The sequence below is a fragment of the Myotis brandtii genome, unplaced genomic scaffold (genome assembly GCF_000412655.1).
Source record: "Myotis brandtii unplaced genomic scaffold, ASM41265v1 scaffold847, whole genome shotgun sequence".
Lineage (NCBI taxonomy): Eukaryota > Metazoa > Chordata > Mammalia > Chiroptera > Vespertilionidae > Myotis > Myotis brandtii.
In genome coordinates this window covers 1,746,282-1,762,321 of record NW_005371441.1, presented here as the reverse complement: position 1 = coordinate 1,762,321, position 16,040 = coordinate 1,746,282, and the positions used below count along the sequence as shown (strand labels likewise).

The 16,040-nt window shown below is 41.7% G+C and overlaps 1 protein-coding gene across 3 annotated transcripts in view; it reads right to left on the bottom strand.

Moving 5' to 3' along the window:
* PLEKHG1 (pleckstrin homology domain containing, family G (with RhoGef domain) member 1) overlaps positions 1-16,040 on the bottom strand; it is a 189,980-nt gene that overhangs the window by 115,533 nt on the left and 58,407 nt on the right. The window lies entirely within an intron of this gene.

Below are 16,040 nucleotides of genomic sequence, written 5' to 3'. Positions count from 1 at the left end.
CACTGAGTGGCCAGATTATTATGACCAGCCAGATTATTATGACCACCCCATCAGTACTTCATTGGGCCACCTTTTGCCTCTTCTTTCAAGAAGAATCGCCGCAGTATTGAAGGCAAAAGGTGGCCCAACGAAGTACTGATGGGGTGGTCATAATAATCTGGCTGGTCATAATAATCTGGCCACTCAGTGTGTGTGTATATATGTATACACACACACACACACACACACACACACACACACACACACTAGAGGGCCTGGTGCACAAATTCATGTACAGGTGGGATCCCTAGGCCTGGCTGGTGATCAGGGCTGATTGGGGCTGGGCCAATCAGGGCCTGCCAGCTGGGGTGAGGGATGGGATGGGGGAGGTTAGCCGTTGGCCCCGAGGAGAGAGCCGACCCTTGACCCCCCTGGGAAAGAGGCTGCATTTGCTGCCACTCACCCCCAGTTCCCAGTCCTCTGGCAGGATTGGGAGAGGAGGCAATGGTCACTGGGCTGGGTGCAGAAGAAATGGCCACCGGCTGCCAACGCTGCTGGCCGGCCATGGGAGGTTAGCTGTGGGAGCACACTGACCTCTAGGGGGGCAGCTCCTGCATTGAGCATCTGCCCCCTGGTGGTCAGTGCATGTCATAGTGACTGGTCGACCAGTCGTTCCGGTCATTTGGTTATAAGGGCTGTTTAGGCTTTTATATATATAGATATAGTATAGTTAATCCTCACCCAAAGATATTTTTTCATTGATTTTTAGAGAGAGTGGAAAGGAGGAAGAGAGACAGAGAGTGAGAAACATGGATGTGAGAGAGACACATCAATTGGTTGCCTCCTGCACGCACTCCGACCAGGGCTGGGGATTGAGTCTGCAACTGAGGTACAGGCCCTTGACCGGAATTAAACCTGGGACCCTTCAGTCCACTGGCTAATGCTCTATCCACAGAGCCAAACTGGCTAGGGCACTCTGTGATATTGGTGAGGGTGGGGGGCATGTACTTTCTGCCCACATCAAATCTCCACAGCCTGGAATAATGCCTGGCACATAGTACATACTCACTGAGTACCTGTAGAATGAATGAATGACTGAATGAATGAACAACTGTTGTGCACTGGGGACTCTGGTATAATCAGGGTGCATGGTATTTCTATTACAGCTGTTGTAATTTTTAAAAACACGCTATTGTTATAATTAGATATAAGATCTATAAAGAAAGTGGCCCATAATTATACAATCATTCCCATGGGAAATATGATCTACTTTATCACACCAATTTTATTTAATGGATCCTTCAAAGAGAGCACTATGGTGAAGTGTGGGTTGCTGACATTTATCTCAAACTCAGATTTAAGATTTACATCTGCTATGCCCCTAGACTCCTATCTATATTGTTGAACACAGAGCCATAACGTTCAAGAAGTTTAACAAAGGACTAAACACCTCTTGCAGCTTAGCATTCATTGTAAGATTAGAACCTTGGTTAAAATGCATTAACAACTCTTAAACAACTTAAGAATGCAGCAACTCAAGTAAAAGCAACAGTCTTCTCATGTCAAACTCTGAATATAACTTCAAAAATCGTTTCCACATTTATTTTCTCCTCTACAAGACAAGGAAATCTTACATGAGCGTGGTACCTTCACTTACTTATGCAATTTAATAACAATTTGTTTAACACATTAGTTTTATGGAAAATTATTAATATATTTGTCCTTTTTTCAGGCATTATCTATTTTTCTCAGAGATTTCTCTAAAACTATAAAATCAATGTTAACCTAATATGATAAGTCCCAGGTTTTCAAACCATATTTAAAAGGCACCTAGAAATGTTTAGTCTTTAATTCACATAATCATTCATTTACTCATGGATGGCTGGAACAGATTTCCAAGAAAACCTCAACATTTGGCAGCTGGAAATAACCATCTGCTTTAGCAAAACCTTTGTTATTTGTAAATCCACCCTGAAATCTGAACCCTATAAAACTGCAGAACTCTATATTAGATTGGTGCAGAACCTTAAACCGGAGAATGTGCCAACATTTCTCTCTCTCTTTTAAAAGAGTACACGGATTAATTACAGGGCGCTGATTGACTTGGATTAGTCTTGATCCCTGTCTGCAGAAAATTAATTCCTACCACTTACATCAATTAGATTGGGTCAAGATGGGTAATTCAGGCTCAACCGAATAGAAAAACTTCTGTTTACGAAGGCATCTGAAGTGAACCCCGATTGTTTCTGTTAAGAAATTATTCTTGTTTATATGTGGAGCATTATTAATGGCACAAGGAGTTAGATTTCTCCGTGCTCACTTCATAGAGTTATTATTACTTGCTCAGGTCCTGCTGAATTTCGGTGTTTCATTGGGAGCAGAAAAAGTGGGGAAACATTTTACCTTTTTTTGGATCCCATTTTGTCTTTAAGTATCATTCACACTAACATTTAAAGGGTCACAAATACTATTTACATTAAAAACAAGGGGATGCATTAAAAATAACTCCTAAGACTCCCGGCTTGACTCTTGCTAAAAACATTTGATAACAGACTATTTCATGAATAAATAGGGAGCTAACTGGGTTTTCTAGCTCATGGAATTTGGGTGATCTCATGCGGGTCACCTCCTTCTCACAGTGACCCTTTCCGGTTGGTCTGGACCTCTCCCTGGATCCACTGGAGGTGTATTCCTCCCAGGAAATGCTCCCATGCCTGGCAGTCCCAGCAATCTTTTCTTGTTTCTGAGCACAGCAAGGAAGTGAGCAGGGATATACTACTTTTATCCATAATTTTAAATGGCTATAACTACCACTCTTCACCAAATAGTATAAAAGATTCGCCATATGAGGGATTAGAAAGGCTAATATGTTTGCCTCAAGTTATATGGAAAGCAGAGAGTTTGGACATCAGATTTTGGAATTTTTCCTAAAAAAGACAACATTCTACATGAGGGGTTTGTCAGGTGCTGTGGCAAACACAGGTGGGCCGCTAAGCTGGTCCTTGTCTGTGTGTATCAGAAAGGGATCCATATCATGGAGATGTCCCTAGAGGGGATGATATATGAAAGGATCCCAGAAGAACAAACAGGAATAAATAGGAGTCAGCAGCCTGGAGCTGGGGGTGGGGCAAGGGGCAGGGGCAGGGAGTCCCATGTGCACAGACCATAGTGCCAATTGGGGGGAACTGTAAGGTAGAAAGTGTGGGGTGTGTGTGTGTGTGTGTGTGTGTGTGTGTGTGTGTGTGTGTTAGTGTTAGGAGTTATAAAGAGGGGGGAGAGACAAGATTACAGAGGTAAGCAGGAACCAGGCCATGAAGGCTCTCAAATCTTAACAAAGAGTTTGACTTTGTTGTGAAGCGATGAGATGGTTTTGAAAGGTTTGAAAGTGAGGAGGACCACGATCAGCTCTGTGTTTTGAAAAGGCTCTCAATGAAATTCAGAAACAGACTGGAGGTCCCGGCCGGTGTGGCTCAGTGATGGAGAGTTGACTCATGCTCCAAGAGGTCACTGATTCATTCCTAGGCAGGGCACATGCCCAGGTTGCGTGCTCAGTCCCCAGTAGTGGGGTGCAGGAGGCAGCCGATAAATGTTTCTATCTTTCTCTATTTCTTCCTTCCTCTCTCTCTAAAAAAAAAAAAATCAATAAAATATATATTAAAAAAAAACAGCCTGGAGGAAGCAAGAATGCAACTAGGGAGATGAAGACCAGTGAGGAGAGATGGCAGCAGCCTGGATAAGGCCGCTAGAGTGTGGAGCATGTGATGTGAGGATTGATTCAACCGGGGTGGGGTGTGAAAGGCAGGGAGGAGCCAGGGAAGCGCTAAGGCCTGTGGTGGGGGCACCTTGGGGCTGGCACTGCCTTTCACTCACAGGGGTATGAATAGAAGAGCATGGGAGTTTTGGTTGTAGGGTGGTGGGTGATGCAGGAAGATGAGTTCTCTAATTTTGAGACACTTAGGCTACCATGAGTATTTTCCCCACTATAATTACTTCTTTGAAAACATTTTGGATATGTATTGTTTCAGCATGTTTGAATTGCCCTCGTTACTCCTTCAGATTACAATCTGTCTCCTTCACATCCACTTCTCATACCGCAGTTGCTCAATAAGTGCTTATCTCACGATATCCTTGGGACAGATTCCCAGACAGAGCACTGCGGGTTCAAAGAGTAAGACAAACAATTCTTGCTACGTAAGTCCAGGTTTTCCCCAAAGGATAGAACTCATTTACATGGTCAGCAGATGCATGAGTCTATCTATTTTCCAGGGTTGGTTTTTGACTTCACTTCATAGGTGTAAAATGTGTTCATTTTTAAACATTTATAATAGTTAAATTTATCTCCATATGTGGTTCTCTATTTGTTTTATTTTGGGTGAAATAGCTGTGCAATGGTATCCTTGGACCACTTACCTATTAGAGTCTGATATTGTACCTCACATTTATATGAATTCATATGTACCGTCTGGTCAGTCGGACGGCCGGACAAACATACAGTCACTTAGCCAAATATATATATATATCATGTCTAAGTATTTGCATGTGTGGTAGGAAAAAAAGGGTTAGATTTTCTTCTAGAAACTGAGTTGAGAAAATCATAGTCCATTAAGGGCATTGGCTTACCTAAATTTTACTCGAGTACAGATGTATGAAATGCCCTAAATGAGAATATCGTGCGCTGAGATGTGTTCATGAATATATTGCAGCATCTAACAGTAAGCACTGCCTACAGACAGGCAGGAGAAAATCAATTTTGTCTACCAGGCTCTTCATCTAAACATTTAGGGACTCTTCTAGGACTGGAACGGGGGCTGAATTGGTTACAGTCTGCAGAGGTCACAGAGTACACAGAATGTTTAAAAATAACGCAGTGCTAGCCAGATGTGCAACTGCTGGGCGATAAAAGGATCTTTTCATAGAACGGCGCTTACCTTAAACGTGTTTTTGGAACTTGTATCCATGATGATTTGCCCTTTTATAGAGGATGCTAAAGGTTAATTTTCTATGGCATAAGGACTGCAGACAAATGCCAAAATTCTATTCCCAGACCTAAATTACATAATCAGAAATAGAGCATTCGAACTGCACATCAAATAGTCTCCTCTCTGGCAGACTATGAAAAAAAATCAGTGTCAGTGTTTGAAGTAGGCATTTGTTTATATAATGCAACCAACCATGACTGCCAAACACAATAATTAAACGCTTTAACAAGGGAGAAATCTCGCCAGAATATGTAATTTGAGGGGGGAAATAAGCAGAGTTGGTAGGTAGCAGAAAGTGCTGAATTATTTATCTCATGCTCCTCAGGGGCAGACACTCATGCTATGAGTCCATCTGCAGGAACACGAGGAGAGAAAGGAGCGTGTCAGGAGGGGCCAGCAATTTTATTTAAATCTTATCTTTCTTTTTATCTCTAAATAGTGCTCTTCCCACACTTGAAAAATGAGTTCTCACCTTCTTTTCATTATAAAATTACCTGTGTGAAAATGAAATTAAACATCTACAAAGTAACAACAAATAATTATATATTTCTCTTTCAGTTCTTTGAATTATCAACAAAAAATTTATTCTCCTTGACTGTGCCTGTATTTCTCCTCTGGAGAGGGGAAGAGTCTGACTTTTTTGAGCACATGATAAGAGATTGCTTTTATGTCATTTACTTCTATAAAAATAAATGGAGTGTTATACCGACTCATCTTTAAAAATCCCTTGTAATGCTAAAGTCTTTGATATGATTTTCTGTTATAACATTCAAAGGAAAAATGATAGTATATTAACAAATAGCTGAAGATCTTATGCATCAATGATAATATTGCTTAAAATAATAGAAAACATTCCTCAAATATGATATATAGTATAATCAACTTAACACATGTATATGTAAATAATTTAATTTATATATTAAATAGTTTATATAAAATATACACATGTGTCAAAGCAACAATGATTTAAAATTTTTGTATTCTCTTATTTCATCTAAACGCTATTATTGGTGAAATATAGCATCATTTTAATATAGGCTTATAGTTACAACTAATTCGAACTTTCTGAAGGGTAAATAAACAATGAAGACTCAATTTTAAAAAATCAGTAGTGGGGGTATTTTCCTAATAAAAAATGAATTAAGTAAATTCTTTATAGCCTCTCACTGACTTTTATTTCACTGATTTTATAAGGAATATGATCCATTAATTATATTTTAAAGACAATATAAGATAAATCTTGTGTTTGTGACAAAGAGTAAACCTAGGGGCAAAGCAAAGAGCTAGAAGAATAATCCAGATGGCACACTGAGGAGTTGAACAGGGCCACCACCTACAGTTACACACATCTGCCCCTACCCTGCCTTCCACACGCCGCCAGGCGTTCATCACAAACCCCTCTGTGAACAGGGCCCCTGGAGTTGTATCAACACGCCAGCCCCAGAGCTGTTGTACGTATTGCACAATTGTAAAACCATCCTTGATTTCCATGTATTAAATGATTATTCTTGATTATTTTTTCTTGATATTTTTATAAAAACCCATGGGATTTATGAAAAAAATAAACATCTGTTTTGTTGAGGGAGCAGGGATAAAAAGTAATAAAGCTGCTGCTGTCCCTTAATACAAAAATCCCTTAGTAATTCCAGGAATGGTTTCAAAAGGAAATTAGAAATACATTCTAAGGTCAAAATCTGGGTTAGCACAATGTCAACATGAAGAACATTGTTGGAAAGAACCTGATTGAGTTTAAAAATCATTCCTATAACTGCTTCCCAGGATTCTGCCAAAAGGACCTACATATATAGTTGAAGTAACTCTGACATCAAAGGTACTTCAAGGTATTGAAGGTAATTTAGGCAAAAATTTACCCCAAAGAGCATCTCATGGTTTTACATGTTAACTAAAGAGCTAATTCTGCCCTTTTGATTGAAGCCTGATAGGTTCAAGCAGAAGTAATTGCAAGGGAGTCAGGCGTCAAACTAGGTCAGGGATGGTCCCCTGTAGAAGCTCAGATGCCATCTCAGCAGCTCTTCAACCCCCATCCACCCACGAAGGAGTCATCTATTCTTCCCCTTTGCTCCTACTCAATTTGCACAATACAGACAGCTCCCAGCTCTTTACAATGATAAGCCTTGAAGGGTTTAGTATCTCTCCATTTGAGGACTAGCTCTACCCCAGGAATCCCCTTTTGTGTCTCCTGAAACCACCGTGTAACTTGCAAGTGCTTGAGTTATAAAGAAAGAATGGTGGTTTTTACAGCAATCTTATTTTAGCGGTCCAACAGAACTAGCTGAGGAGAAACAAAAAGCCCTGAGAAGGCTTAAGTTAAAATGTTAAAAATAAGTTAGGATTAGCCACTGCTTTGAGGCATCACTGCCATTAAATAAAAAGATTACTGCCAGGTGTACAAAATATATTGCTCACAAGAATTTGGTGCCCATTTTATTTACATTTAAGGTCAAATGAGACAAATTCTGTTTTGTATTATTTTGTACAAAGTAGAAGGACTAGAGAAACTATGTATTTTGTACCATTAAAAGACTGAAATGCTTTTCCAGAAACCTATCATAATAAATAAAAGGAACACAAATTTTTAAACCTTTATCATATAATTTCCCCCACATAAGTTACATATAATGCATTGTGATTTTAAAGTCCTTTGTGCATGCATTTCAGGTCAGGCCTGATTAGGAACACTGACTGGAATGCTGGATTCTCCCTTGGTCATCAGCCAGCATGGCTCCATGGAAACCAGCAAGCCCCAACAGATCAAAGACGAGCGTAGCGCTCAAGAACTGTCCAACAATAGAAACGATGCTCAATATGGGTACAGTTTCTCGAATGGGCCATTATATTTCATCGTAGAAGAACTCAAAATCTAAAGAAATTGTTGATTCTCAAAGAAAACCATGATTCCCTCTTTAGAACTAGACTACAGGGAGTTAGAAACTATTTAAGGGAGCCATAAAAAACCAACTCATTTTGGATTATGCTTAGAAGGAGTTTGGGTTGTTTGAGGCTCCCATGATCATTTATTGTTTTGTTTTAAGTAACAGTTACAGGTAGGGCAGCCAGTGCGTTATGTCCTGTCCTGGCAGATTGCAAACAGCAGTGAGGTCACAGACAGCAGTGAGGTCCCCGTTCAGTGGATGTGTACACATGCGCACAAGGAAGCCTTCCCTAATTCATAGAAAAGCTCTCCCACCAAAGGCAACCAGCAAAATAGCAAGGAGACATTTAGACTCGATCTTCACTTTTATATTCCTGGAAGGACTGATTTGTATATAAGTATTTAGCCACTCTGTACAACTCATTTTCAAATACTTCTGCTCTTTACGTCTCAGCGGTTCTCAACCTGTGGGTTGTGACCCCTTTGGGGGTCGAATGACCCTTTCACAGGGGTCACCTAAGACCATCCGAAAACACATATATAATTACATATTGTTTTTGTGATTAATCACTATGATTTAATTATGTTCAATTTATAACAATGAAATTGGGGGTCACCACAACATGAGGAACTGTATTAAAAGGTCACGGCATTAGGAAGGTTGAGAACCACTGCTTTAGACACACATCTCACAGATAGGCAAGAGGTCTCAAAACCTATTTATACCTGCTGAGAAATCTTCCAGAGAGTAAGAAGCACTTGATAATAAGATAGCACTTTACTTAGTATTGTTGGGGAGGGTGTTAATATCAACTTTCATTCTAAAGGAGGGTCAGTTCTGTTTTCTACAGCTTCACTTTTTCCCATACGTCTGAATTTAGTTTCTCTAAAAGCTCCTGAGCCGTCTTGCTCAAACAAGGTCAACGAAGGGACAATGGCATCAGATCATCTATTACATAACAATTCCAGTTAAGCGGTGGAAGCAAGGCATTTTTCTGACAGGCAGGCAGGCCCACTGAGGCCAAGTTCACCCATTACAAATTACTTTGGCGTTACCTGTGCTTTTCTCCTATTACCTGAGCTCCAGAGTAGGGCTCCATATACCACCTCAACCAACTTCCCTGGATTGCCAAACGTTAAGGAAAAAAGGAACAAATGCCATAAGCAGCTGGGGGGGGCGGGGGAAGAGCTGTTACCACCCATTTTATAGCTAAGAGAAACAGCAGCCTTTCCCCAGTGGTCTGTGCTGGTGCCTTTATGGAATCCGGCAAACTGATCCAGCAGGAAGAGAGTCACCTGCTTAGCCTTGACATGAATTATTAAATCAAATCATTGAAGCCTTGACAGAGGCAGGAGAAAAAATTCTACCTTTTTCTAAAGCTTTCTTTTCTAACGACATAGCATTGCTGGGAAAAAGAGGACAAGAAGAAATTTTGTCCTATAGTGATAGTGGCATAAAGGACTGCAACCTATTTAAGTAACTTGCACACAGACTGTGTTCTAAATCATTCTAAGTCCAAACTCAAGTTCTGGGCTCTGGAACCCATTTTCCCATAGATATAACACTATAAAGGACAAACAGGTCACAAAACTGCCTACATTGGTCTATTTAACTTGGTTGCCAAACACAAGGAGCCAGTCCTCCCGATGACAACCTAGTTCCAGCCAGCTGCCCAAACCTAGAAGCCGGGAAGGCATCCTCAGCATCTGTCTCCTGTCCGCAGGCCCCGTCTCTACAATCTATGTCTGAGAACAGAAAGTATTTCCTAACAGAGTAATTTTCCCTTAAAACTCCATGAGCTTTGAGAAGCATCTCCCCGATTCTGCACAGAATATAGTTATGACTGTATAACATGCTTCGAAGAACAAAGCACTGATTGGCCTCCAGGCAGGTTCTGTGCATGACTTACTCTGGATGGCAGTGTCAGCTGAATTGTGGGCACTTTCTAGTCATGGAGACCTCACCAACTGAGACCAGAAGATGAAGACGACACCATGGCTGTTCGTAATATGAGACATGCTCTGCCTCCCACAGGTGCCAAGAAATAACTTGAAGGGAATTTTGTAAACAAATGGACAGTCTGCAGTAGTATGTAGGGATAACAGCCAGGAATCGACAGATTAAAATAAGAATGCAACGAATAAGTACAGTAGCCCACATCAATGGGCACTATTGGTTGCTTACCCAGCATCTATTCTCCACTTGTCACTTCCCAACAACTTATTTTAAGTATCTGCCTCCTTGTCCCCTCTACTCACAGACATATAGAAGAAGTGGAGCTGATCTCATCCCCAACACTTATTGGTGGACCCTGATTAATCTAAGCCAATCAGTGCACAGCATTCTTAGTGTGGTTATTGCTCTCCATGATGTAAGGGGCCTTATCAGATTGGAAGAAGGGACTTATAGCTCATGGCTGAGGTTCCTCACTTTCTTCTGTTCATCCATTTGTGTTTAGCAACCATCTGGTGACCATTTAGTGGAACCTGTCTGAGAAAGAAGCCAAGAAAAATGGCGGAGCCGAAAGATGAGATAAACTAAATCCTCTGTGATGTTCCTGACTCACCGCGTTAATGACCCTTAAAGGCCACACTTTCTCAAGAGCAGATTATTAGTTTCCTTTGTTTTAGCACATTTAAGTAAGAATCTGTATTACAGTTGAAAATGTTCTATCTATTAAAGTGATAAAACTCCAGTGAAACACTGAAAGTATAAAACCTTGGGTAGGGGGGAGTGGGAGATAAAGATGTAATACATAGGAATGTGTTTTGAATGTTAGAAAGGAAAGTGCCTTACATACTTCTAGCGTTTTCTCCCTGAATGGATACTGATATATTAAAATAAAAATTCTTTGGAATGTAAGTCTTCAATTTGCTATAAATCTAAAATACAAAATGCAAATGCTCATAAAACTAAATTACAGAGTGTAAGTCTTCAATTTGCTCTAAACGGTTCAGGAACCCCATTTTCCTGAACCAAGATACCTTATTATTTAACTCATTTACTGAGCCACTGCTCAGTATATAAGAGCAAGCAAAACTAAAAACTTGCCTTTAAGGCTAAAACTCGGTGGGAGTTGGGGAGAGATAATTAATCCTCTCTATTTATAAATGTAAACATCTAATGTTTAAAGTGGTGCTCCCAAAGCATGGATGATTTGTTTAATAGTAAGTCTGAAAGAACTTCCGAGAAATGGTTGGAAATAATGAGAAGAAAAAGTTTCTTGGCTGTCTTTCAAGATGGTCAGAAGAATGATCACAGAGGAAGAAAAATAAAGTGTTCAATATCTCCCAGCAGGTCAGCTGGTCATGTCAACGACCCTCCTTCCCATCTGCATTTTGTTCTCTAAAACGATCCCATGAGCATCATAATCATTTTCATAAGTGTTTAAAGTTTCTCAGATAGGAAAGCTCATACTCATAAAAAACATAAATATGGAAAACTTTGAAAATTTATTTTGTGTCTAAGGAACACATAGTTGAGGCTAGTCTCTAGGTGTACAAAGTGGTAGAACAGTTCATTGAGCTTCAAAGGAAGAAAGCCGTATATTCCCCATGAGAAACTAGCATTTTTTTCTATTCTCTGCTCAGGCTCTCTCAACTCCACACCTACAGGCAGAACCAATGTAAACATGGAGCATGTTCCAAAAGACTCCTGGTAAGTGTATTTTTTTATTTCTACAGGAAAATGTGCTCCAGGTTCTAATGGTATATACAGGGTGAGGCAAAAGTAGGTTTACAGTTGTTTATATAAAAAATAGCATAATTACAATACAAGAATAAACTGTTTTGCATACTCACAACTATAGACCTACCTTTGCCCCACCCTGTATGGTTCCCAGCTCTGTCCAAAAAACCTTTTTAACCCATAATGATCCTCAAATGTGGGATCTACCCGAGCTTATCAGGGTTTTAATGGACGAATATATGTCTAAGATAACAGGGGGGAACCCTGATGGGGAAGATGCATTTTTGAAAGGAGGGACAGGCAAAGATTTCCTTATCCTCTTTCTCCTCTCCTTCAACCTAGCACATTGTCACATTGGGATGGAGGACGGAGCAGGACGTTCCCAATATGTATATTTCTCCTTTCTACAGCTGGCTCTTCTGAATCTTCCCTCCTTCCTCCTTTCCCTAAGAGGCGCAAACTGGCCATCATTCTCATGGTCTCCTCTCAGGATACGAGGCCCTATCAACATTGTTCATTTCAAAGCCTTCCGCCTAAGCTCTTGTCACAAAATACAGTGGGGCCTTGACTTATGAGTTTATTTCGTTCCGTGACGGAGCTCGTAACTCAAATTACTCGTATGTCAAATCAAAAAGTGAACAAGTGAGACACGTGATGCTGGGCTGATGTTGTGGCGTTCACTGTGACGTTCGCTGTAAATAAGAATGCATGGGTCTTCGAGTATCAAAATTAAAACTGGGCTAAACTGGAAAACAAACAGACTTGAAAGTGCTATGCCATTGCCTTCTATCACATTGCTCTGATGTGTCCATGAGACTCTCCTGGATCACCCTCTGTGTCTGGATTACTGCCATTTGATAGCTCATGTGTGCACCTCTAGAGTCCAAAATCAAGATACATCACATAGTACAAATGGCTTGTGCCTCATTCTCTAGTTGTGGGAGGTTCTCTAGGAGATGAGGTTTGTCCACAAATTTTGGAATTTCAATTGTCTGTGGGAACCACGGGGAAGAATGTTGGTAACAGGAACTGGCCTCCCAAGTGACCCACTGCGTCTCTGGTCCAGTTTGGATTAATAAGCTGTATTTGCTGGAGGACTTCCCATGCACAGCTTTATGTTTAATGAGGGGAAAATACACTCCGAAATACTTTTCAATGAACTTCTGGAGAACAACCCTGGCTTAAACGGCAGATGGCCCGCACACACGCAGGCTGTGCATACACGTGGTTCCACTGACGGCATCTTTACCGGTTCCCAGTCTTTCCCTACAGAATCCTAGTCTTGAATGTTCCAATGTTCTCCAAAAATTCAACATTTTCTCTTGAAAGGGCATTTTGCTAAGAGAGAGATCTTTCTAGATCCCAGTGGCGGAGTGTGTGAGCCAGCCTGCACCTCTGCGCCCTCTGAGGCTTTATCTAGCATCTTCTCACAGGCAGACGAGTGAGGCTGAGGGCACACGGTGAAGAATTCAGTCCCCGAGCCAGGCATTCCACGGGGGGACACCTTCCCAGAGCTGGCGGAGGGTGTGGCTTCCAACTCTTCACTCTGTCCTGGACCCCAAGAAGGAGAATGCCTTTCCCCAAAGGATCCCGCACAGTTCAGTTTCACAGCTCTGAACCTGGCAGGCCAAGGACACCTCTGTTTTCCTTAGATACATATTTCAACAAAAATTACATTTCCTATGTCGGCAAAATATTGCCACAATTAGTCACATATATTTTGTTTAGGAACAGACTAAATGCAAGTGCACTTAAATGTGATTTTTGGATGGGACACACAGGTTGGCCTGTGAAACTTGCCTACAACTTGTTTCAAATGATTTGTCTTTCGCCAACCCTTATATTGTTTAAAGAGGGTGCCCCCAAGCCTCCAGTGAAGATCAGAAGTAAAGCATGGAGTTTTAAAAACCGGCTCTGAATATGCAGTCATTAAGTAAAGGGGGAAAAGCCCATAATTAGCCAAATGACCCCTTTGGTTTAAAAGTGCCACCACATCGTTATCTCCACACAAGACCTCTATGGCTCTTCCTCAGGCTTATCTTACAGGACCATTCTGCCCACCAGACTCGCCCAAAGGAAAACCCACGGGGGCGAGGGAAGAACAAGTTATCTGGGCTGAAGAGGCACAGAAGGAAAATGGAAATCCACCCAAGGAAAGATTTAAGCCTGGAAAATAATAAAGAAAATGAAGACAACCAGAATATTTCCTAATTTGAAGTTATACCAAGAAAAGCACATGGTGTGTTTTAAGATTTCCCAGGGTTTAAAAAAAAGACAGTTGTACCAGCAACATTGGACAGTAAACTTTCTTGGAATTTTAAATTTTACTCTGCAGTATTTTTCAAACTCCGAACAAAGAAATTTGGGCAAATGCTAGAGAGAGGCGCCTATCTGTGAACCCTCTCTACTTAAATCCAACTCAGTTCACCGATTGTTTACAAGTGTAGTGAAATTTCTTAATTTTGAGTCAAAAGAGTTTGTGAATAGTTACGTACAGGCGCCAGGCTTTGGACCACTTATGACCTGGTCCTGCCTCTACATTCCTTTAGCCCATTAGAGCGGGATTAACAGCTCTCAAGGAGGCATTTCATCGAGAAGCATTTTCAAGATCACAAAGCAGTGTCGAGAGGCACCGCATAATTAAAATTGCTAAATGAATTGTTCAGGGGGAACTGATACAGCAGCTCGGAGGAGGGGCAGATAAAATCAGGCTGGAGTAATTTAAAAAGGAGGAGAAATTTGAACTGCGTTTAAAAGGACAGATAAGGTCTAGATAATAGCATTACTGCCACTGCCCTCTCGCTCCGTCTGAGAGCCTGCCAAGGGCCGGCCCTCCCTGCAGCGGGCATTGCCCACGTCCTCTCCAGGTCCGCAATCCGCTGGAGGGAGGTAACTGGCGTATGTTATAGATGAGGATGGCAAAAACCTGCCGTGGCCTCCCAAGGAGGAGGCAGGCTGAGACCCACACCCAGGACCAGCTGACCCCAGAGCCCACTGTGTTTCTGTCCCACCAACTCCATGAGCAGAGAGAGGTCTGGGAGACACAAAATACACTCTTCTGGAACAGCTGATTTAGGGATGGGAAAGAGAAAAGGGTGGAGCACAGGGAGCGAGCACCGACATGCCACGGTGAGTCTTAGACCAGACACCTGACATAATTAGCCCAGCACTTTGGGTGGACCAGGCTGGTGGGCGGAAGCTCCAGAGTTCAGGAAAGAGAGAGGGGACCTGGCCCTTCTGCCCCAATATGGCAGCACGAAGGCCTGCATGGAGGGGCTGGGGTGGCACTGCACGCTCCCTGGCAGTGAAGAGCCACTGGATGTGGATTTGCACTTGGATATTTTTTAAAAGATATTTTTATTGACTTCAGAGAGGAAGGGAGAGGGAGAGAGAGACAGAAGCATCAATGATGAGAGAGAATCATTGATTGGCTGCCTCCTGCACGCCTCACACTGGGGACTGAGCTGAGCCCGCAACCTAGGCCTGTACCCTGACCAGGAATCAAACTGTGACCTCCTGGTTCATAGGTCGATGCTCAACCACTGAGCCGCACTGGCTAAGCCACTTGGGTATTTGTAACCAGTCATGTTTCAAAAACTACCAGTCGTGTGGCCTTGGGAGAGCTTCAGTTTCCTACACGTATACATGTACAGCCCGATTCATGATAATAACTGCACAGGCTAAGAGACTAAGGAGAAGTAGGTAGTATGTAGTTTGTGGTAAAGGCTCAAATGTTCTCTCTCTCTCTTTTCCTTCATAAAAGGTCATGGAGATGGAAGAGAAGAGAAGAGACAGATGGCCAGACAAGTTTAGTGAGATTTGGTGATAAATTAGATATTGGGGGTTGGGGTGGGGAGATAGACAAGAGAAAGATGTCAAATGTGCATTTGAAATGATAAGCCCACATGAAAATATCTTCATTTTTCTCCAATAGGAGTTCAGGAATAAGTGGCCTTAGGGGTGACGGGGAGAACCCTAATTGGAAACACCCAGAAAGAAGTAGATGAGACAGGAAGCCTAGGAAGAAAAGGGAAACCAGAGCAGAACAATTTGGCAATCGCTTGCCTGAGAGCCCAGTGCTATAATATTCCATTGGGGAGGACCTTGTGAAATTGCTAAACTGTTTTTCTTAGAGTGACTAAGCTTTAGAAATCAAAGGAATGTATATGAACTTACCACATTTTAAGAAACCAGACCCCACATTTTTTAAGACAAAGAATATTAAAAGAAAATAGTCTACTTAATACAGGACTTAAGATCAATTGCAACTCCATGTCTTTCGATTTTAAAGCACAATGATGGCTTTAATGCCCTGCTTCACTCTAAGACTCCTTATCGCAGATGTAATCTCCCTCCAGAACAGGCTCTCCTTATGGCGCAGAAAAGGCTTCATGTGTAAGGCAATCAGAAAACACAGATGCCAAAGCATGCAGACCTTGAAAAATGCAGCTGAAATGGCGATGGTTGGGATTTGAATGAAGAAGAAAGGAGGGGTCAAGAC